At 52.0% G+C, this 21947-nt stretch overlaps 2 non-coding genes across 2 annotated transcripts; one reads left to right on the top strand and one right to left on the bottom strand.

The window, feature by feature from the left end:
- The first annotated feature begins 12444 nt into the window (after window positions 1-12444).
- TRNAG-GCC (transfer RNA glycine (anticodon GCC)) lies at window positions 12445-12515 on the top strand. The gene has a single exon. It is a non-coding gene; the product is annotated as a tRNA-Gly (tRNA).
- Window positions 12516-14572: 2057 nt separating this feature from the next.
- TRNAK-CUU (transfer RNA lysine (anticodon CUU)) lies at window positions 14573-14645 on the bottom strand. Its single transcript has one exon. It is a non-coding gene; the product is annotated as a tRNA-Lys (tRNA).
- Between the last annotated feature and the right edge of the window lie 7302 nt (window positions 14646-21947).

A 21947-nucleotide genomic window follows, 5' to 3' on the forward strand; every position in this document is an offset into this window, starting at 1 on the left:
GCAAGAGCAATCTACAAGACTGCCTGTATCACCCACAAAGCCTTGCAAACTTCCTCCCCTTGATACCTGTCAAATAAACTGAAAGTTTCTGGAGGCTCTAGACCGTCACGTAATGCAGAAAAGTTACTGCTTGAGCCCCCCACCTTCAAGAGGAAAGATCGATGGGTCAATCCTTCTCTGGCAATGCGGTGAGAATTTGGAACTCGCTTCCTCCATTACTCCGTACCACCACGTCTAGTCAGACCTTCAAAACTGACCTCAAATCTCTTCTCTTCCAAAGACACTTCCAGAACTAATACACCCCTCTGCAAGTCCCTAATGGAAGTTATTTTCTTTATTGTAAATTTGTAATCTATGCCTGGAGAATCTTCATTCTAGTGTGTTTTTTGTTGGAAAGGCGTTCGCCGGAGGGGCGTTCGATGCCCGTCTTGCCCTCCCCTTTGACCCACCTCTCCCAAGTAGGCCGAACTAGGCGCGCACACCCTGATATACACTACGAACAGAGTGACACCACACGTATTCTTTGTAGGACGATAGGTTCTTTTATCGATGATTTTCAAGGGATCTTTATGATCCAAGATGCAAGTAGTACAGCAGTGGCACAAAGTACCGCAAATCGGTCGTGGGGAATGGGGGTAGCGGGACAGTCTTTCAAGATAGTGTCTCTGCGAAATACCCTGCGGATAGCTCACAATCCTCGAGCTGGAGGGTGTCGATTCTCTGGGCGATCTCTTACCGAGTCGTCCTCAAGGGGAGCGCCGCGAGTCTCTCAGCAGGCACAGGTGGTCGGAGTTCGGGAGCCGCGATTCCGTCAGCAGGGCTCAGATGGTTCAATAGCAAGAGGCCGCGAGTCACTCAGCAGGCCCAGGTGGTTCAGTGCTCGGGAGCCGCGACCTCGTCAGCAGGGCTCAGATGGTTCAATAGCAAGAGGCCGCGAGTCACTCAGCAGGCCCAGGTGACTTCAGCGTTCGGGAGCCGCGACAGCGTCAGCAGGCTCGGATGGTTCCAGGTCTTCTCTACCTTCGTTTCTCCGGCACCCCTTGTTATACTCCGCTTGCTCTTTGAAGTCCGGGGTCCTCGCAGAGGGGGGACTGGGGTGACGGAGGGGGTTCGGCGGGATTTCCTGCCGCTCACTTCTTTGGTCTTTTCAGGTGGGTCTGGGAGGGACCCCAGACGCTCGGCAGGGGAGGCTTCTGCTCCCCAGGGGCCTGGTGGCCGATCGAGTCTTCCCGGGGAAGGCGACCCGAGGTGTGACTGGGCTGGCGCCTTTGGGTCTGGCTCGAGGGTTCCCGCTCCCTCGGTCGGACATGCGTGGTAGGGTGTCGAGTCTGTCAGGGCTCTGGCCGGCCCTCGGATCTGGGTTGCTGGGGCTGCCGGAGTCGGAGATGTCGTGTCTTGAGGGTGGTTGCAGGTTGGCTGGATGATTGGGAGGGCAACGCCGTGAGGCCGGTCTCACACGCGTCCCCCCCAGCTGAAAGGCGTGGAGAACTACCCATCCACTGGGGGATTCTCCTCGCCGAAGCGGAAGAACCGGGACAGGTTGTCGGCGTTGGCATGATCCGCCCCGGGGCGATGTTCGACAGTGAAATCCATCCCTTGGAGAGAGATGGACCATCGTAGTAGCTTGGGGTTCTCCCCCCTCATCTGCATTAGCCACCGCAAGGGCCGGTGGTCCGTCTGTACTCGGAAATGGGTTCCGAACAAGTAGGGCCGTAGTTTCTTGAGGGCCCAGACTACGGCAAAGGTCTCTCGTTCTATAGTACTCCAACGCTGCTCTCGCGGCAGCAGCCTTCGGCTGATGAAGGCTATGGGCTGATCGATGCCCTTGTCGTCGAACTGCGAGAGGACGGCCCCGATGCCGTGTTCGGATGCGTCGGTCTGGACCACAAACTCTTGGGAGTAGTCGGGGGCCTTGAGTACGGGGGCGGTGCACATGGCGGTTTTCAAGGCGTCGAACGCCTGCTGGCACGGGGTGGTCCACTGCACCTTCTTCGGAAGTTTTTTGGAGATCAACTCCGTGAGGGGCCCCGCGATACTACCATAGTTTTTAATGAACCTCCGGTAGTACCCTGTAAGGCCCAGGAAGGCCCGGACCTCCGTCTGCGTGGTGGGGGGCTCCCAGGACTTGATGGCGTCGATCTTCGGTTGGAGGGGGGCGACCTGGCCGCTGCCCACCTGATGCCCCAGGTAGACCACGGAGCCTTGCCCGAGCTGGCATTTGCTGGCTTTCACTGTTAGGCCGGCTTGGCGCAGGGCCATGAGTACTTGTCGGAGGGGCTGGAGATGCTCGTGCCATTTAGAGCTGAATACGGCGATGTCGTAAAGGTATGCTGCGCTGAACTCCTCGAGTCCGGCCAGGACCTTGTTCACCAACCGCTGGAACGTGGCCGGGGCGTTCTTCATCCCGAACGGCATGACCCTGAAGCGGTAGTGGCCATCTGGTGTGGAGAAGGCAGAGCGTTCTTTCGCTCCCTTCGTGAGAGCAATCTGCCAGTATCCGCAGGTCAGGTCGAAAGTGCTGAGGAACCGGGCGGCGCCCAGGCGGTCGATGAGCTCGTCGGCGCGGGGGATAGGGTGAGCGTCTGCTCTGGTGACCGCATTGAGCCCCCGGTAGTCCACACAGAATCTTAGTTCGGGGAGAAGCCGCCTTCGGGACCAGGACCACCGGGCTGGCCCAGGGGCTGTCGGAGGGTTCGATTACTCCAAGGGTGAGCATCTTCTGTACCTCGGTCTTGATGCAGGTGCGGACCCGGTCAGGCACCCGGTAGGCTCGGTGTCTCACAGGCGGGCTGTCGCCGGTGTCCACGTCGTGGACACACCAGTCGGTGACCCTTGGAATGAGGGAGAAGAGGTCTGCGAATTGTCTGAGCAGCTGGCGGCAGTCGTCGGACTGTTGGGGAGTGAGGGTGGTTGAAAGTCTTACTCCCTCCACGGAGCCATCCAGGTCTTTAGCGCACGGGGGTCAGGCAGGGGTTCAGTGTCTTCTTCCGCCCCATCATCGGTGGCCAGTAGCAAACTTAATTCCGTTCTCACAAAGTGGGGCTTGAGACGGTTCACGTGGAGGACCCGGAGGGGGTTCCGGGGGGACTGTACATCGACCAGGTACGTGACCTAGCTCTTCCGCTCGATCACCTTGAAGGGACCAGTCCATTTGTCTTGTAGGGCGCAGGGCTTCACTGGGGCCATGACCCAAACCTGCTGGCCCGGCTGGAACTCGACCAGGGTTGCGTTCTGGTCATACCAGCGCTTCATTTCTTCTTGGCTGGCCTCGAGGTTAGCCTCTGCGAGTTCTCTGAACTTCCTCGTCTGGTTGCGGAGCGCCAGGATGTAGCGGAACACATCAGGGGGTGTCCCCCGGGGGCTTGTCTCCCAGCCCTCTTTGACCAGGCTCAGGGGCCCTCGGACGGGATGTCCGTATAGCAGTTCGAAGGGGCTGAACCCCAGAGACTTTTGGGGAACTTCTCGGTATGCGAACAGGAGGCAAGGGAGGAGGACGCCCCATTTCCGGCGCAGGGGCTCTTCGAGGCCCAGGATCATTCCCTTTAGGGTACGGTTGAAGCGTTCCACTAGGCCGTTGCCCTGGGGGTGGTAGGGGGTCATGAACTTATACGTGACTCCGCACTGCTGCCACAGGGACTTCATGTAGCGGGATATAAAGTTAGTGCCGCGATCACTCACAACCTCGCGGGGAAATCCGACACGGGAGAAGATCCCCATGAGAGCTCGGCCAACCACGGGAGCCGTCACGGTGCGGAGGGGGATGGCCTTTGGGTAGCGGGTGGCATGGTCCACCAGGACAAGGATGAATCTGTGGCCCTGGGCGGTCTTCGGATCCAGGGGCCCCACGATGTCGATGCCGACCCGCTCGAACGGGGTACTCACAACGGGGAACGGTTGTAAGGGAGCTTTGCGTTTTCCGCCACTCTTCCCACTGCCCTGGCACGTGAGGCAGGATTTGCAGTGTACTTCTACATTCGCTCGCATCTTGGGCCAATAGAAGTGGGTAACCAATCGCTGATATGTCTTGTCTTGGCCTAAGTGTCCTGCCAAGGGTACATCGTGGGCCAGGCCCAGGAGGAAGCTCCGGAAACGCAGGGGTACTACCAGTACCCGGGCTGCGCCTAGCTCGGCGGACTTTTGCTCGCTGTATAGGAGGCCATTGTCCCAATAGATCCAATGGGTTCCGGTTCGGTCACCGGCGGCCTGGGCTTCGGCTTGTTGTCTGAGTCCCACTAGGGAGGGGCAAGTGGCCTGTTCCTGGCAGAATTCTTCCCGGGAGGGCCCCCCCTAACAGCGCCACTGGCCCATCTCGGGCAGTTCTCCGAGCTCAGTCAGGGCCTCCGGGGCGGAAGGTTCTGGCCCTTCTCCCGGGTTAGTGTCTTCTTCTCCCTCCGAAGGAGGGTTGTCCGCTTCTGGTAGAGTGTCCCGGCTCTCGGGGATAGTGTTCGGTAGGAGGGCCTCACTGCCCTCGGAGAGAGGCAATCGCGCGGTCATGGAGCGCGTGGTGGCGCAGACCCATTCTGGTAGGCCCATCATCTCCAGATGGGCTCTTCGTTCTACTTGCCCCCACGGGGAACTCTCCAGGTCGTTGCCCAGGAGGCAGTCTACGGGCTGTGATGTCCGGACCGCTACCTTCAGTTCTCCGGAGACCCCTCCCCACTCGAAGGGCACCAGCGCCATCTGGCAGAGGCTCTCAGAATTGTCGGAGGATACGACCGGACAGAGGGCACCGGTTAGGATCTGGTCTTCTGAAATTAGGCTGCGGTGGACCGCGGTGACACTCGCCCCGGTGTCGCGGAGGCCCTCGACTCGGTGGCAGTTGATGGTCACCTGCTGTCGGTATTTCTTTGTGTTGGCGGGCAAGGGTGTCCCGGGGACCATTTCTCGATCACCAAGGGAGACCAGGGCCATGGCCGTCGGTTCCCATTCTTCGGAGTCCTCCATCTCTTCCCCCAGAGCCACGGAGGCCATCTGCCGGGCCGGGGGGTTGGTCGTTGTGGTTCGCTGATACTGGGGACACTGGGGGTCATTAGCGTAGTGTCCGGGCCGTTGGCAGCGGAAGCAGGTGATCCTAGCTCGTGGACCTAGCCGTCCTGCGACTCCGGTGCTTGCTGGAGACGGGGCTGAACCCGCCGCTGGTGGGCTGCTGGGGGGGCTGGTTGAGGACCCCCCGGGAAAGTCTCTTGGTCGGCCGTGGTTCCCTCCGCCCCTCTGGCGGGGGGGGGGCCTTGACTGTGGCGGCCATAGTCCCCCACGGGGCCTCGGGTGGCTCGGGTATTCACCCAACGATCAGCCTCAGCGGCCAGCTTCCGAGGGTCGGTGAGTTTGCTGTCCAGGAGATGCTGGCGCAGTTCTACAAAGCAATTGGCCGCTAAATGTTCCCAGGCAATCAGATCAAACAGTTCTTCGATGGTGGAGACCTTGCTGCCCTTGATCCACCCGTCCAAGGCTCGGCTGTAAAAGTTCACGTATTCTACCCACGTGGTGCCCGGTATCTTCTTACAATCTCGGAACCGTTGTCGGTACATTTCGGGGGTGAGTCCATACCGGCCCACGAGGGCTTCCTTCATGTGGCTGTAGGAGTTCATGACCGTGGAGGGCAGATCTAGCAGGGTGTCTCTTCCTTCGCTTAAGAACCGGCCCCATAGGCCAGCCCCCCAATCCTTCTGCGGGACTCGGTGAGAGGTCATGGCGACTTCGTAGGCCTTAAACCACTGCTGGATATCGTCGTTCTTGTAATACTCTTTTACCACATCCTTGGGGATGTGGACTTTGGTTTCCCCGGTGGGAGCGGGCGGTGGATTCCCGGGTGGCTGTGACTTTTCGTTTTTAGCCCGCCACTCGATCTCCTTCAGGCTGCGTTCATGTTCTAGCTGGAGCTTCTTTTCGTCGTGCTCTCTTTGGCGTCTCTTCTCTTCGAGTTCCCCTTGTAGCCGTAACTGCTCGACGGCCAACTTTTTCTCTGCTAGTTTTATTTCTCCCTCGATTTTTAGTTTTGCCAGTTCAAGTTCGTGGTTGCGGCTTCTCTCTCGGTCCGCTAGCTCCTCGGGGGACAGGTTCCCCTCTGGCCCGTTGTTTCTCGCCGGGATGCTTTGTGGTTCATGGGCAGAGTCTCCTTCCGTTTGGGTCGGTGGCGCCCCCGTCTCGACCCAGGTTTTCAATACTTTCTGGAAGTCTTCCTTTGTGCTTAATCCGGTGGTAGCGATGCCAAGGTCTTTGCAAAACTGTTTTAATTCTCTATGTGTGTAATAGTCCAATTGATCCTCTCGGAACGGTGAGCTTATTTCGGTACCTGCGGCACCCAGGGAGGTTTCTCCTTCCATCTCTGTTTGGTAGTGTGTCAGTCGTTTACTGCACGCTCTCTTTCGGTGTCGGCTCGGATCCCGTCGTCTGCCATCAAATGTTGGAAAGGCGTTCGCCGGAGGGGGGTTCGATGCCCGTCTTGCCCTCCCCTTTGACCCACCTCTCCCACGTAGGCCGAACTAGGCGCGCACACCCTGATATACACTACGAACAGAGTGACACCACACGTATTCTTTGTAGGACGATAGGTTCTTTTATCGATGATTTTCAAGGGATCTTTATGATCCAAGATGCAAGTAGTACAGCAGTGGCACAAAGTACCACAAATCGGTTGTGGGGAATGGGGGTAGCGGGACAGTCTTTCAAGATAGTGTCTCTGCGAAATACCCTGCGGATAGCTCACAATCCTCGAGCTGGAGGGTGTCGATTCTCTGGGCGATCTCTTACCGAGTCGTCCTCAAGGGGAGCGCCGCGAGTCTCTCAGCAGGCACAGGTGGTCGGAGTTCGGGAGCCGCGATTCCGTCAGCAGGGCTCAGATGGTTCAATAGCAAGAGGCCGCGAGTCACTCAGCAGGCCCAGGTGGTTCAGTGCTTGGGAGCCGCGACCTCGTCAGCAGGGCTCAGATGGTTCAATAGCAAGAGGCCGCGAGTCACTCAGCAGGCCCAGGTGACTTCAGCGTTCGGGAGCCGCGACAGCGTCAGCAGGCTCGGATGGTTCGAGGTCTTCTCTACCTTCGTTTCTCCAGCACCCCTTGTTATACTCCGCTTGCTCTTTGAAGTCCGGGGTCCTCGCAGAGGGGGGACTGGGGTGACGGAGGGGGTTCGGCGGGATTTCCTGCCGCTCACTTCTTTGGTCTTTTCAGGTGGGTCTGGGAGGGACCCCAGATGCTCGGCAGGGGAGGCGCCTGCTCCCCAGGGGCCTGGTGGCCGATCGAGTCTTCCCGGGGAAGGCGACCCGAGGTGTGACTGGGCTGGCGCCTTTGGGTCTGGCTCGAGGGTTCCCGCTCCCTCGGTCGGACATGCGTGGTAGGGTGTCGAGTCTGTCAGGGCTCTGGCCGGCCCTCGGATCTGGGTGGCTGGGGCGGCCGGAGTCGGAGATGTCGTGTCTTGAGGGTGGTTGCAGGTTGGCTGGATGATTGGGAGGACAACGCCGTGAGGCCGGTCTCACATTTTTGCTTTGTGTGACTTTGAGTGACTTCCATCTATTGCTTTATTTTACCTCTTCTTGTTTCTCGTTTTATTTTTGTAACATGTAAATTTTGCAACACTCTCCTCATGAATATTCTAAGCGCCATTTTGGGTATTAATGTCCCCCGGTCTGCTGCGTGTGATCTATGTCTCCTCCTGGGCTTTAAGTGGACCATGTCTCACCGGTGCTGAGCACGGCAGATTTTTAAAGGGGACCTCAAAACGGGTATCTATCGGGCTCTGTTTTGTGCCCTGGCAAAGGAGGTCCATTTTTTCCCGTACTAGAGTACCATTGATGTGTGTGTGCTCACACTGCTCACTTCTCACTAGTAGAGATGTTACAGCATGATGTCATGCCAGGTGAGTGTTTTAGGGGAAGGGAAATCCTTTAAAGAGAGTGATTTCCTTTCTCTTTTTGAAACTCAGGAGCAGCAACATTGTCGAGGGGTCACAAAGGCTTTAAGTGGAAGCTTTTTTAACATCATATACAAGCCGTAGTTGCTTCTTATTTATCTTATGCAACTAACAGCCACTGACAGAGTCAATAGTCCTGCCTTGTAGGTATGATATTAATTTTAGTATCATATATCTGGGTGCAAGAACACAAACAGCAAAACACAAGTCAGGCGGCACACTATGCTAAGCACAGATTTTTAGCTTATGTGTTTTTAAGCCATGCCCTTAACTACATTGACCACGCCCCTTTGAGAGACCCCCCAGTTTTTTCATCCCACTTAAAGCCCTGGTCTCCTCTCACCATACATGAAGGCAGGGCGGGTCCTAGGATATGTGGGGCACCAGGCAGAATAGTAGCATGCGAGGCCCCTATAATTTGCAAAAGATTTAACCTCCCAGGAAGTGACATCATAGGAAGTAATATCAATTGCCCATTATTTATATGGCATTGATGAAGTGGCTTTGCAAGAAGCTACTTACCTAGTTTGGATATCAGTAACATGGTTAAAATAGCATTAATAATCCTGATAAAATACGTACATAGATATTTGATTGCTATTAAGTAATAAATGAAGTTTAAATGTAGTTTAAATGAATTAAACTTGGATTTTGTTCTATTGAATGGGATGAATGAAAATGATATGCTAACTGGTCATTCTGATTCTGGCACGAAGAGATGTCCAAAAGAGATGTGCAAACTTTACTAATGTGGAGAAAAGTTTGTTTTGAGTGTATTTGCAAAAGACTGGAGTTATGCCATAGCTCAGGAGGGTGATAGTTCTAGTCCTGCACAACTAGAAAGGAGAAGGTTCTGCCTCCAATCAGGGCCATCTACATTTTAGGATGGCACAGGAGTTTGGTATCACAGAGTGTGGGGTGCTGGACTGAACGTGTGGAGTGCTGTCGAAAGATAGACCCTTTTTAATGCAGTGCACAGTGAAAAATAGATATTGCTTTGTCGATAGAGGGGTTTGGACCAAAGACCCAGCAGACAGCATAAAGGTGAAACAAAATGGCATAGCGATGCAGCCATCTCAGATGAGGAGCCTAGCACGGTTATGAATGATTTGAAGGGTACTGAATGCAAGAGGGCAGGAAGCATTTGCTTAATCTAGTGAGAAGATAATTGAATGGAATGATTTTCTGTTGCTTATGGATGTAGTAAAGGCAAGTGAATGAAAAATGCTTATTATATTCTGAAAACAAGAGAAGATGCTGGAAAATGAATCCAAGATTGTTTTGCTGGCTCTGCCATGTGGGTGATTGACTTACTTCCACCAGCCACCAAAGAGAACACCATATGGTATGAGATCCTTTAAAAATGAGAACCCTTGATTTCTCACTATAAGGTTTGAATGAATTTGTCTTCATTCAGAAATCAACTGCTAGCAAGCACATACAAACATTTTCTTCAGCAGAGACCTAATTGCCACTGATGGGAATCATGTTTGGGTATCAATATGTGCAAGATATCAGCAAGAAACCAGAATTATAACACAACAACTGACATACACCTAAAAACAGCCAGGAGTATTGGTTTTGTCAGTGGTTGTTAGCTGTTTAAGCTAAATGAGTAACAACAATAAATTATTTTACATTCACATTGTTGTTTTGACCAATAAGAAGCTCCTTCACACACATTTGCATAGAATCACAACTGGAATTCAGGACCATTGCTCTTTCTGCTCTGCAGAGAAGCCGTATTTTGAATGATCATGTAATCTGAACACCCTTTTGACCCACAGTCAGGCACAATGTGAAATGTGTACTGCCTGCAGCCTCAACTGCAAAGTGCTCAACTGTAGCCTGTTATAAACACCTGGCGGCGACTCCGTACAAAGTGTGCATCACCCTAGAGTAATATGCTGTGAAATGAAATACAGAAACACACATGTTGGAGATAGCTAGCACTCTGGGGGAATGCAAGATTAAGTAAAGCATGGGAAATATAAACAGGAACAAAATCACTGCCATGGATTACCCTAACATCAGGAATTAAGCGGCAGGAGAGGGCTAAATTATGTGGCAGGGTGAGTAAATTATGCGAAAAAGCAAAAGGCAAATTATGAGGCATAATGTGGCAAATTTTGAAATGGTTTTGCCTCATTTTTTCCATTTTTATACTTGGTAACGCTGTTTGGGCATTGGTTGTACCCCATAGTACCAATTTAACACCCACATGTAGAAGTGGGTACAGAAAGTTGACTATCCCAGCTTTTCAAAGGGCCTTCCCACATGCGGTAAGATGTGTCGCTGCATTTTTAGTAACTTTTGAACCATTTGAGATAGAAAGCAATTTTGTTGTGAAAATCTGTAGATTATGCAGCAGATGATGAATTATGTGGCAAATGCATAATTATGCAGAAGTCGCTGCCACAGCACAATCGCATAATTCCAGTGGCCCTGCTTAACATGCAGCATCAGACTGGGACAGAGCATAGGCCCCCAGCACCGAAATAAAAGGGGCCCCCATTAGTGAGTTAGTTAGCTAGAAAAGTGTCCCATGTTTGCAAACTAGGGCAGTTTTCAACTTGTAAAGACATGCGGTATAAGTTATTTATAAAGTATAGAATACTGCATTGATTTGAGTTTGCTGTAGGCAATGTTTGCTTTGTTATCATAAAAATCAACAGGAAAAATCAGCTCACCTGACAACAAAGCAGGATAACAACTAGCCAAAAAACAGCCTTCATACTGACCTGACAGCAGGGCTGTAAGTGGGATGAAAAAATTGTGTGTGGGGGGGTCTTTCAAAGGGGCATGTCTGTTGTAATTAAGGGTGTTGCTTAAAAACATGTAAGCTATGAATCTGTGCAGAGCATAGTGTGCCGCCCGACTGGTATTTTGCTGCTTCATTCATTGCCTCAAGATGAATAATACAACAAATAGCATTACACCTACGACAAGCCAGGACTATTGGCTTTGTCAGTGGTTATTAGTTGCATAAGATGAATAATCAACATCTAAAGCTTCGTTGCATATGATATTGAAAATGCTTTGGTTCTGAAATGATAAGACTGAAAGAACTATAAAGAGTCTCCTTGAAGTTACATTACAGGCAGCAAAGGGTGGCACTGCTGCAGAGTTAAAAAAGAAATTCACTCTGAGGGTGAAAATGGAGAGTGGGCCCGTCTCACCGCCTGCTTTTTGGAACTTTCATTCATTGTGCAGACACTGGATCAATGTTTTTACAGCAAAGTTAAGGAAATGAATATAGGGCCCCTTTTCAATGTCCATTTTAATTCACTACCGGGTATGAGGCTTGAGTGACCCAGCACATTTGAAACCCTGCTACGTCCACTTCTATATGCTGATTCTGCTCCTCTGCGTGCACCTCTTGTCTCACTGCCGTACTCACACCTATCTCCCCCACACATTATTCCGTTTGTCTTACCCCTTTAATCCCACTCTCAGCTCCATTTCCACTTGTCCTAGGTGAGCAGTTTCCATTGTGATGCGCCGTCATTCTATCTTTTGCTCTGCGCCCAGCAGAATGCTCTACTTTTCATTGATACAGGGACTGGGCAACATTCCCACGCAAGGGCACTTTAACTGTCTAATTGCTTTCATCAACATACATGATGCAGACATTAGGCCCACAGATAGGGGTCAGCAGAGGAGATTGATAAAAACAGAAATATGTTAACTCGTAGGCGGCCCCCTGGGCCTCGAAACTCTGGAGCCTTTAAAGGTGCGAGGCCCCACGGCTGCGAGCAGATGTGCAGCCCTGGGCAGATGCCCACGCTGCCCATGCCTAGCGCCGGCCATGCTTGAAGGGCCAATTGTTCATTCAGCCAAAGCCCGTATAGGGCGTGCTACCTTGGCGGTGACGTGGGGTGGGGGTGAGGCAGGGTGGGGGGGTTGTAAAATGCAGCATGCAGCCGATTTCAGGTAAGTAACGAAGAAAAAAAAACGAATTTCGTTGCGCACGCTGCAAAATTTGTTTTATTTCTTTCTTTCGTTACTTACCTGAAAACGGCCGTATGCTGCATTTTACAACCACCCACACTGCCCCTCCTCCGCCCCACGTCACCGCCCCGGTAGCACGCCCTATACGGGCCGTGGCTGGGTTCATTGTTGTCTCTGTTCAGTACAGAAAGCATTGTCTTTTCATCGCCTGCGGATGTCAGTTCTGTGACTTCTCATCATTTCCGGCATGGGTTGTACTGTGCAGCATCGTTGTCTCTGTCAGGTTCAGGTACAGCCCGGGTGGTTTAGCGTTGACTACAGCTAATGATTCAGCACCTGCAATGGTCAAGTTTGATCATCTTCTGTGTGTCACATGTACTATTGAAGCATCTGTGGTTTACAGACAGAACCCGTCATACTACATGTGAGCTCATAGCTGCTCTCTTTGTGGAAGCATGGGTACTTTATAAGAACTGCCTGTGCTCCTGCCAGCCTCAAGCACAGACTGGAGTTCAATACAAACACACTGTCAGTTCGGAGTACTGTCATATTGTTCAGTACATCATTGTGGCACATAATGACAAGCGAGGCATTGGTGGTTCAGTGGTAGAATTCTCGCCTGCCACGCGGGAGGCCCGGGTTCGATTCCCGGCCAATGCAGCTGAGTATTTTAGTGCATTTGAAGTGATTATTTATTTACTAAATTCTGAAATATTGGGAATTGTCTTAGAACTTTAATATAAAGTTGGCTATAGATTGTGAAATGTTGTATCTAGGTTCCTGTTTCATTCAAAGGGTTGTTAGTTGTGTGGAATAATCCCCTCAAAGCAGCTTTCTAAACTGTTTCGAAAATTCAAGCTCCAAGCCACGTGTCTGGTTTTAATGTGTGTAAAGCACAGCAGGGGCGTAACACAGGCACCCGCATTCCCCGCAGTGCGGGGGCCCGAGCTGCAAGGGGCCCCCTCAGCACTGTAATCACACCGGAGAGCTCCGGGTTAAGTCCGAAGCGGGGGCCCCTCTGAGGAACTTTCGTTACGCCACTGAAGCACTGTGCAGCAACCTCGCTGATTTTTGTTTCCCTGCACCCCGTCTCTTACTGAAATGACTAAACTCATTTTTTTAAGAAAAGTAACAAAATCACGAAGGTTTGTGTAAATGATGGATGACTCCGCAAACGTGCTTAGACGTATAGAGATCCCAAGAAACTGAACCTGCGAGAGATCTCACTCGAGCTTTAAATGGAAATAAAGACGCGCAGATAAGCACTCTTTCTCCCAGAGCAGCTGTCTGCTACGAAGGAGTGCTGGCACTCTCCCATTTAAACGACTAGAGCAGTTCAGGCAAGTGTTGGTACTCTCCCAGTAAAAGCACTGGAGCAGTGCTGGGAAGTGCTGGTACTCTCCCTACTCTCCCACTAAAGTCACTGGAGCAGTGCTGGGAAGTGCTGGTACTCTCCCTACTCTCTCAGTAAAGTCACTGGAGCAGTGCTGGGAAGTGCTGGTACTCTCCCTACTCTCCCACTAAAGTCACTGGAGCAGTGCTGGGAAGTGCTGGTACTCTCCCGCTAAAGTCACTGGAGCAGTGCTGAGAAGTGCTGGTACTATCCAATTAAAAGCTCTGGAACAGTGCTGAGAAGTGCTGGTACTATCAAATTAAACGCCCTGGAGCAGTGCTGAGAAGTGCTGCACTCTCCCTTTAAAAGCACTGGAGTGGGGCCGAGAACTGCTGGTACTCTCCCATTAAAATCACTGGTGCAGTGCTGAGAAGTGCTGGTACTATCCAATTAAAGTCACTGGCGCAGTGCTGGGAACTGCTGTACTCTACCATTAAAGTCACTGGCGCAGTGCTGGGAAGTGCTGGTACTATCCAATTAAAAGCGCTGGAACAGTGCTGAGAAGTGCTGGTACTATCAAATTAAACGCCCTGGAGCAGTGCTGAGAAGTGCTGTGCTCTCCCTTTAAAAGCACTGGAGTGGGGCCGAGAACTGCTGGTACTCTCCCATTAAAGTCACTGGTGCACTGCTGAGAAGTGCTGGTACTATCCAATTAAAGTCACTGGCGCAGTGCTGGGAACTGCTGTACTCTACCATTTAAAGTCACTGGAGCAGTTCTGAGAAGTGCTGCACTCTCTCATCATAAGCGCTAGAGCAGTGCTGCGAAGTGCTAGTACTATGCAATTGAAAGCACTGGAGCGGTGCTGAGAAGTGCTGTACTCTCCCATTAAAATTACTGGAGCAGGGATGAGAAGTGCAGGCACTATCCAATTAAAAGAGCAATTTGATTCCTACTGAATGTTTTTATGTTCCTTTTATCGACTTTGCCCCTCCACTCTCCTAGAAGTGTGAAAGGTATGTTTTTTATTTTTCGTTTCAGGCATTTAAAAAATACATATTTTGCTTCGGTGCCCTAAATACGAAGAGTTACATTAAGTACATTTCAGCGAGTCAGTAAGCAGATGTGACGAGGGTTCAAGGAGTCACTTGGAATCCCTTCTGCTTTTCCCCCGAACCTTCCATCCGCCCGGCGATCTTACTTTTCTCAATCCCCACATTTAAGATTGTCCGTTTTGTGATGCCTCGGCATATTAATGCTAGGACTTGTAGGCATATTATTAAAATATAGGAAAATGAAAAAATATAAAAAAAGAAATCAATAAAAAGCATTTACGATCAAAAGCAAGAATTATCAAAATAAAAGAAATGAATTTTAAAATATGCACGCCCAACGTGGGGCTCGAACCCACGACCCTGAGATTAAGAGTCTCATGCTCTACCGACTGAGCTAGCCGGGCTGACGACTCGAATACGGAACTACGCCTATCTGTTCTTTCCCTGTTCTGAAGGTGACGTTCAGTGTATATGTGCTTGATTTGTGGGGCATTCTCTTGCTACTGTTTCTTTCCCTTGGTCGTCAGATTTACCTTTTCTCCACTTCCCATTGACCCAAATAGAGCACTAAAGGCCACTTACTGAGTGACCCCTGGGTCTTTAGCGAGTGACACCTGGGTCTGAGATTTGGTTGCTTTAACTTTCCACCTGTCGTCGTCTGTATTTCCGTGTTTGTCTCCGCGTTCGCTTAATCTCTTTCTTCACCACTCAGTTTTTGTCTTAGTTCTGCCCGCATCTTCTAAGACTTTTATGAGGGAGACGGTCGTCCTGACTAATGTATAACGGAGAATCTCTAAACGACCCTCTGTGTGCCAGCGTGGCTACCGGTGGTGCAGCGGATGCAGTGCACCGGGCCCAGAGGTAGGAGGGACCCAACCATAAAAGCCCCTTGAGTCCTGAGGGGACCCATCTGTCTCTCTCATCCTGTTTCTCTCTGCCTCTCCCCCTTTCTTTCTGCATGCTTTTATTCTCGCTCTCTCTCTCTCTCTCTCTCTCTCTCTTCATCTATCTCTCTCCCTCTCTCTCTCTCTTTCTATCTCTCTCTCTCACTTTCTCTCTATCTCTCTCTCCCTCTCGTCCTCCCTCTCTTTCTTTCTCTTTCTCCCTCTCTTTCTCTCTCTTTCTCTTTCTCTCTCTCTCTTTCTCTCTCTCTCTCTCTCTCTTTCTCCATCTCTCTTCCTCTCTCTCTCTCTCTCTCTTCCTCTCTATCTCTCTATCTCTCTCTCTCTCTCGCTCTCTCTCTCTCTCTCTCTCTCTCTCTCTCTCTCCCACTCTCGCTCTCTCTCTCCCACTCTCTCTCTCGCTCTCTCTCTTTCTCTCTCTCCCTCTCTATCTCTTTCTCTCTCTCTCTCTCTTTCTCTCTCTCTCTTCCTCTCTCTCTCTCTCTCTCTTTCTCTCTCTCCCTCTCTCTCTCTCTCCCTCTCCTTCTCTCTCTTCCTCTCTATCTCTCTCGCTCTCTCACTCTCTCTCTTTTCTTCCTTCTTCTGCTATCTCCCATGCTCTATTTCTGGTTCTCTACCCCCTGCCTTTTTGAGGTGACACAGATGACCCTTCCCCTCCGAGCCTCAATGAACACCAAGATGCCCGCAGCTCGGTGATTTACCAAACCCTTTAGAAGTCAGAAATCTGCGGAAATCACAGTTTCCAAGGAGCACAACCAGGCTGCTGTGCCCGCTCCAATGGAGCATCCACAGGGGCACACGTGGTTGGAATGGTCAGAAGCCCGATTTTAGGTTTAGTGTGACGGCTTCAGATGTTTAATAGACCTGGTTTCACCCAGTATCCCCTATAGCCCTGAGCCGCATAACTTACTCCAACCACCCGAATGAATTCTATCAGCAATCTTAACATGAAACAATATGTATGTAGTGCGGTCATGGGCTTGATGCTGTGTAGCCCCACCAGGAGCCGGTATTACTATCATTCTATGCAGTGGAGCAGAGTTTATCAACCTTTACAAGGTGAAAGGTGAGTGGACCACTGAAAGTGTATGGCTAGTAACTCCACGGAGAGGCTTTACTGGCTCATTAAATGGGAGCCAGACGCAAACTCGCAAGTGAAATTGAAGTGAAGAAGGCACCATGTGTCAAAGGCATGTTGTGAAAACGCGCACAATAAATCATTGGATTCCAATTAATGGCAGCGCCTTCTGCCGGGGAACAGGACAAAGTTAGAATCCAAGAGCTGCCGCCCGTGTCCTCCATGTTTCTGAAGTCCACAGGGCGTAATATTGCGTTGGATAATAGTTGCCCGGGGTATTTATTGTGTTGAGCAATGGCAGAAGGCTGTCAGCACAAGGGCTATGCAGGCACCTTAATGTTTACTAAGATCAGCAGTGTAGCAATGGTTCAAACTCTCTAATGCGAGTAAACACAATGTGCCCCGCTTGTATGCACTTCGGGTGCTACAGACAACCATACTGGGGCCAACAGTGCCGTGTATATCACGTGTCCCCGGTGCCACTGCACCTGATGCACTGTTTATGGCTGCGCCCTGTTCAGAATTTAGGAGGCGGTGTCATTACAAGGGTGCCAGGGGCACCAATGCAAGGAAACTGGAAACCCCGCTCCTAGTATAGCATTAAAAACACCTCAAATGTGTACGTTTTGCCAGGTGTCACTGCACCTGATGTCACTGCCTTAATGCAGGTGTTCTGCAAGTCTAACAATGGGTCGTCTACATCCCGCACCAGCTCCCCCCACATACACACTCACCTGCTCAGCCCCCGGATGAGTTTGCGCCCTGCGTCCTTACAGCTGTAGATGCGCTCTCCATAGTTGGGCTAGAAGTGCACCTCGGCCCGCGTCACTCCACGGTAGGACCCGGCACAGAAGCCAGGACAGCCGAGCTCCAATGGCGGGGGTTCCACATCAGAGAGGTCGGGGAAATATGCTGCACGCCTCATACTGCTGCACGCCACACACTGCTGCACGCCACACACTGCTGCACGCCACACACTGCTGCACGCCACACACTGCTGCACGCCACACACTGCTGCACGCCTCACACTCCTGCACGCCGCACAATGCTACACGAAACACTGCTGCACGCCACACACTGCTGCACGCCACACACTGCTGCATGCCACACACTGCTGCATGCCCCACACTCCTGCACGCCACACAATGCTACACAAAACACTGCTGCACGCCACACACTGCTGCACAGCACACACTGCTGCACGCGCACACTGCTGCACGCCACACACTGCTGCAAACCTCACACTGCTGCACGCCGCACATTGCTACACAAAACACTGCTGCACGCCACACACTACTGCATGCCTCACACTGCTACACGAAACACTGCTGCACGCCTCACACTGCTGCACACCTCACACTGCTGCACGCCGCACACTGCTACACAAAACACTGCTGCACGCCACACACTGCTGCACGCCACACACTGCTGCACGCCACACACTGCTGCACGCCGCACATTGCTACACGAAACATTGCTGCACGCCACACACTGCTGCACGGCACACACTGCTGCATGCCGCACACTGCTGCACGCCACACACTGCTGCACGCCACACACTGCTGCATGCCACACACTGCTGCACGCCACACACTGCTGCACACTGCTGAATTACTCACTGCTGCATGCTGCACGACACTGCTGCACGCTGCACACTGCTGCACGCCTCACACTGCTGCATGCCTCACACTGCTGCACGCCACACACTGCTGCACGCATCACACTGCTGCATGCATCACACTGCTGCATGCCGCGCACTGCTGCACGCCGCACACTGCTATACGCCACACACTGCTGCACACCACACACTGCTGCACGCCACACACTGCTGCACGGAGCTCACTGCTGCACGCCGCACACTGCTGCACACCGACACTGCTGCACGCCACACACTGCTGCACGGAGCTCACTGCTGCACGTCGCACACTGCTGCACACCGCACAGTGCTGCACGCCGCACACTGCTACACGAAACACTGCTGCACGCCACACACTGCTGCACGCCACACACGGCTGCATGCCACACACTGCCGCACGCCACACACTGCTGCAAGGCACACACTGCTGCACGCCGCACAATGCTACACGAAACACTGCTGCACGCCACACACTGCTGTACGGCACACACTGCTACACACCGCACACTGCTGCACGCCACACACTGCTGCACACTGCTGCATTACTCACTGCTGCATGCTGCACGACACTGCTGCACGCAGCACACTGCTGCACGCTGCACACTGCTGCACGCCGCACACTGCTGCATGCCGCACACTGTTGCACACCGCACACTGCTGCACGCTGCTGCACGCCACACAGTGCTGCACGCCTCACACTGCTACACGAAACACTGCTGCACGCCACACACTGCTGCACGCCGCACACTGCTGAATACCACACACTGCTGCACGCCTCACACTGCTACACGAAACACTGCTGCACGCCTCACACTGCTGCACGCCTGACACTGCTGCACGCTACACACTGCTGCACGCCACACACTGCTGCACGCCACACACTGCTGCACACCTCACACTGCTGCATGCCTCACACTGCTGCACGCCTCACACTGCTGCACGCCGCACACTGCTGCACGCCTCACACTGCTGCATGCTGCACAATGCTGCACGCCACACACTGCTGCATGCCGCACACTGCTGCACACAGCACACTGCTACATGCCACACACTGCTGCATGCCACACACTGCTGCACACCACACACTGCTGCATGCCGCTGCACGCCACACACTGCTGCATGCCCACACTGCTGCATGCCACACACTGCTGCACGCAGCACACTGCTGCACGCCGCACACTGCTGCACGCCACACACTGCTACACGAAACACTGCTGCACACCACACACTGCTGCACGCCACACACTGCTGCACGCCACACACTGCTGCACGCCGCACAATGCTACACAAAACACTGCTGCACGCCACACACTGCTGCACGGCACACACTGCTGCACGCCGCACACTGCTGCACGCCACACACTGCTGCACACTGCTTCATTACTCACTGCTGCATGCTGCACAACACTGCTGCAAGCCGCACACTGCTGCAAGCAGCACACTGCTGCACGCCGCATGCCGCTGCATGCCACACAGTGCTGCATGCCTCACACTGCTACACGAAACATTGCTGCACGCCACACATTGCTGCACGCCACACACTGCTGCATGCCACACACTGCTGCACACCACACACTGCTGCACGCCGCACACTGCTGCACGCCTCACACTGCTGCACGCCACACACTGCTGCACGCCGCACACTGCTGCACGCCGCACACTGCTGCACTCCACACACTGCTTTTATGCGAGTTTATGCTACTGACATTGTAAATGACAATGCCTTTTATTTGTTTTTAAACCAAAACATAAATAAAAGGCATTGTAATTTTACAATGCCAATAGCTCAAACTCTTATAAATGCGAGACCTATTGCATTGCAAATGCTTGTTTTTGTTTTAGCAGGCCCTACTGGTCCCAGTGTGCTATGTGTTGGAGTGGTTGATCATGTGAGTGGGGATAATGTGCTGCATGGCTAATCTCAGAAGGTCCCAAAGGCGAGACCTATTGGCTATGCCAATGCTTGTTAATAAAAGGTATGGGAAAATGTTTTGTTAGTTTAAAAGAAAAATATGGCCATGTGGGTGCAAATAGATACTGCTTGCTTCCACTTCTGTTTACATGCAGGTTTTCCTTGCTAACATTAAGGCTCATGCCACACTTACTGTGCAGGGCACAAGAAAAAGAGGGGAGAAATATGTTTTTTTTTGGTTTGCTTACATAAGGGGCAAGCAGCCTGCTTTGGGTCTTTGGCCTAGGTGTGATGGTCCAGTGGAATGGGCAGAGGAGACAGCTTTTAGCATCATTGGTACCGCATTTTAGGCCTGGGCAGAACTCTGCGAAGTTACAAAAAAACACAGCCGTGCTCCGTGGAGTTCCGCAAGTGGTGGAGTGAGGAAAGTCACGCTGATTTTTAGTGCTCGGTGTTTGCATCGCAATGTAAAATCCATTCAAACAGCACCACGCGCAGCACAAGAGGGCACAGCTTCTTTTTTCCGCTCAAGTAGATGCTCTACTCGAGCAGCAGCTTCCTCAATGTGAGCTTCTAGCGAACTCCTGCTTTGAGAAATCTCACCGGGAGGTGATCTAGCGTTGGATTTTCCTCACTCGCGCTCGCCAACTTAGCATTGGCAAACTGTGAGAGATGAAAAACTCCACTCCGCAACACTACGCTTTTCAGAACTCCGGGCTCTACACGGAGCATGGAGTAGGGAAAACTCCACAACTCCGCAAGCGGAGCCGAGTTTACAGCCCAGGCATACTGCAGATGCAGTGGCCCTGGAGCCCAGTGGTGTGAAGAGCCAGGTAAACTCAAATTATGACTTTTTTTACTATTGTTCCTTGCTTTCAGTAGAGTCCAGTGCTCAGTGCAGTGTCACTGTTGCTTTGGGCCTCGGAGCAGTGGCACCTGGGAGGGAAATATTGATGGAGAGGAGATACCTTAGCTTGGGCTTCAGAGTCATAGCAGGAAGTTGGATGGGACAAGACAGGACGCATGTCTTTAACAAAGGGCAGAGGAGACGGTCCGCTTGGAAGGCAGTAGCTATCATTAGTGAAGCGGGTGCAGTGCCGCTGGGGTCCAGGAGTGAAAGGAGGCCATTGATATATGATACAACAAGTCACATCATACCTACAAGTCAGGACTATTGGCTTTATCAATGGTTGCTGGTTGCAGAAGATAAATTAGCAGCAACTATGACTTGTATATAATATTGAAAAACACTTCCACTCAAAGCCCTAGTGACACTACAACAATGTTTCTGCTCCTGGGTTTCAAAAGAAGAAGGGAAATCCAGAGAGAGAATGACTCTCTTTAAAGGATTTCCCTTCCTCTACAACGCTCACCACGCGCACATCGATGTCCCTGCTGTCACTGCTGTCCGGGGAAAAACGGACCGCCTGTACCAGGGTCCAAAACAGAGCCCGATAGAGACCCGTTTCGAGGCCCCCTTAAAAAAACTGCCGGTGCTCAGACCCGGTGAGACCCGGCCCACTTAAAGCCCTGGAAGTAGCTATCATTAGTGAAGCAGGTGCAGAGTCGCAGGGGCCCAGGAGTGTGAGGAGCCCATTGCATTACAATTATTGCTGTCTTACTTTATAAAAGAAACATTAAGCTTATATTTCTTGCTAGGGTTAGAGTTGAGGGCTCTCTGTCAGCAGAGGGGAGGGGGCAACATACATGTGGGAGCTAGTTTTGGTCTGAAAAAGACTGGAAGCCTCTCTTAAGCTTGGAGAGAGGACCAGGCATGGTTGGGGTGGGGTGGGAGAGGCACACGAGACGGATTGCTACTCAGAGCCGCAGCTAACATTAGTGCATGGAGTACTTGGGTATACCGGCCCAATTCTATGGAGCCGTGTTTGCTGATGAATTTCTGTTTTGGTTTGATGTATTTACACTTTTATAGGTCTATATTTAGTGTTGATTAGGTACAGCAATATTAACCCTGAAATGATCTCACAAACCCAGCCCACTGTGGTCAGCCCTGACCCTACCTCTCCTGAAATCGTTGCCAAAAAAGTTTGGGAGGGGGCCCCAACTTCAAAACATTTGGCTTAGAGGGGCTCAGGCAGAGGTGAATTTGCTTCTTGCACAATAACACATAAAAGGTGTCATTTATACACCTTGTATTCCTATGTGGAGGACTTTACA

This window comes from Triturus cristatus, chromosome 12, assembly GCF_964204655.1.
Source record: "Triturus cristatus chromosome 12, aTriCri1.1, whole genome shotgun sequence".
In the NCBI taxonomy this organism is placed as follows: domain Eukaryota; kingdom Metazoa; phylum Chordata; class Amphibia; order Caudata; family Salamandridae; genus Triturus; species Triturus cristatus.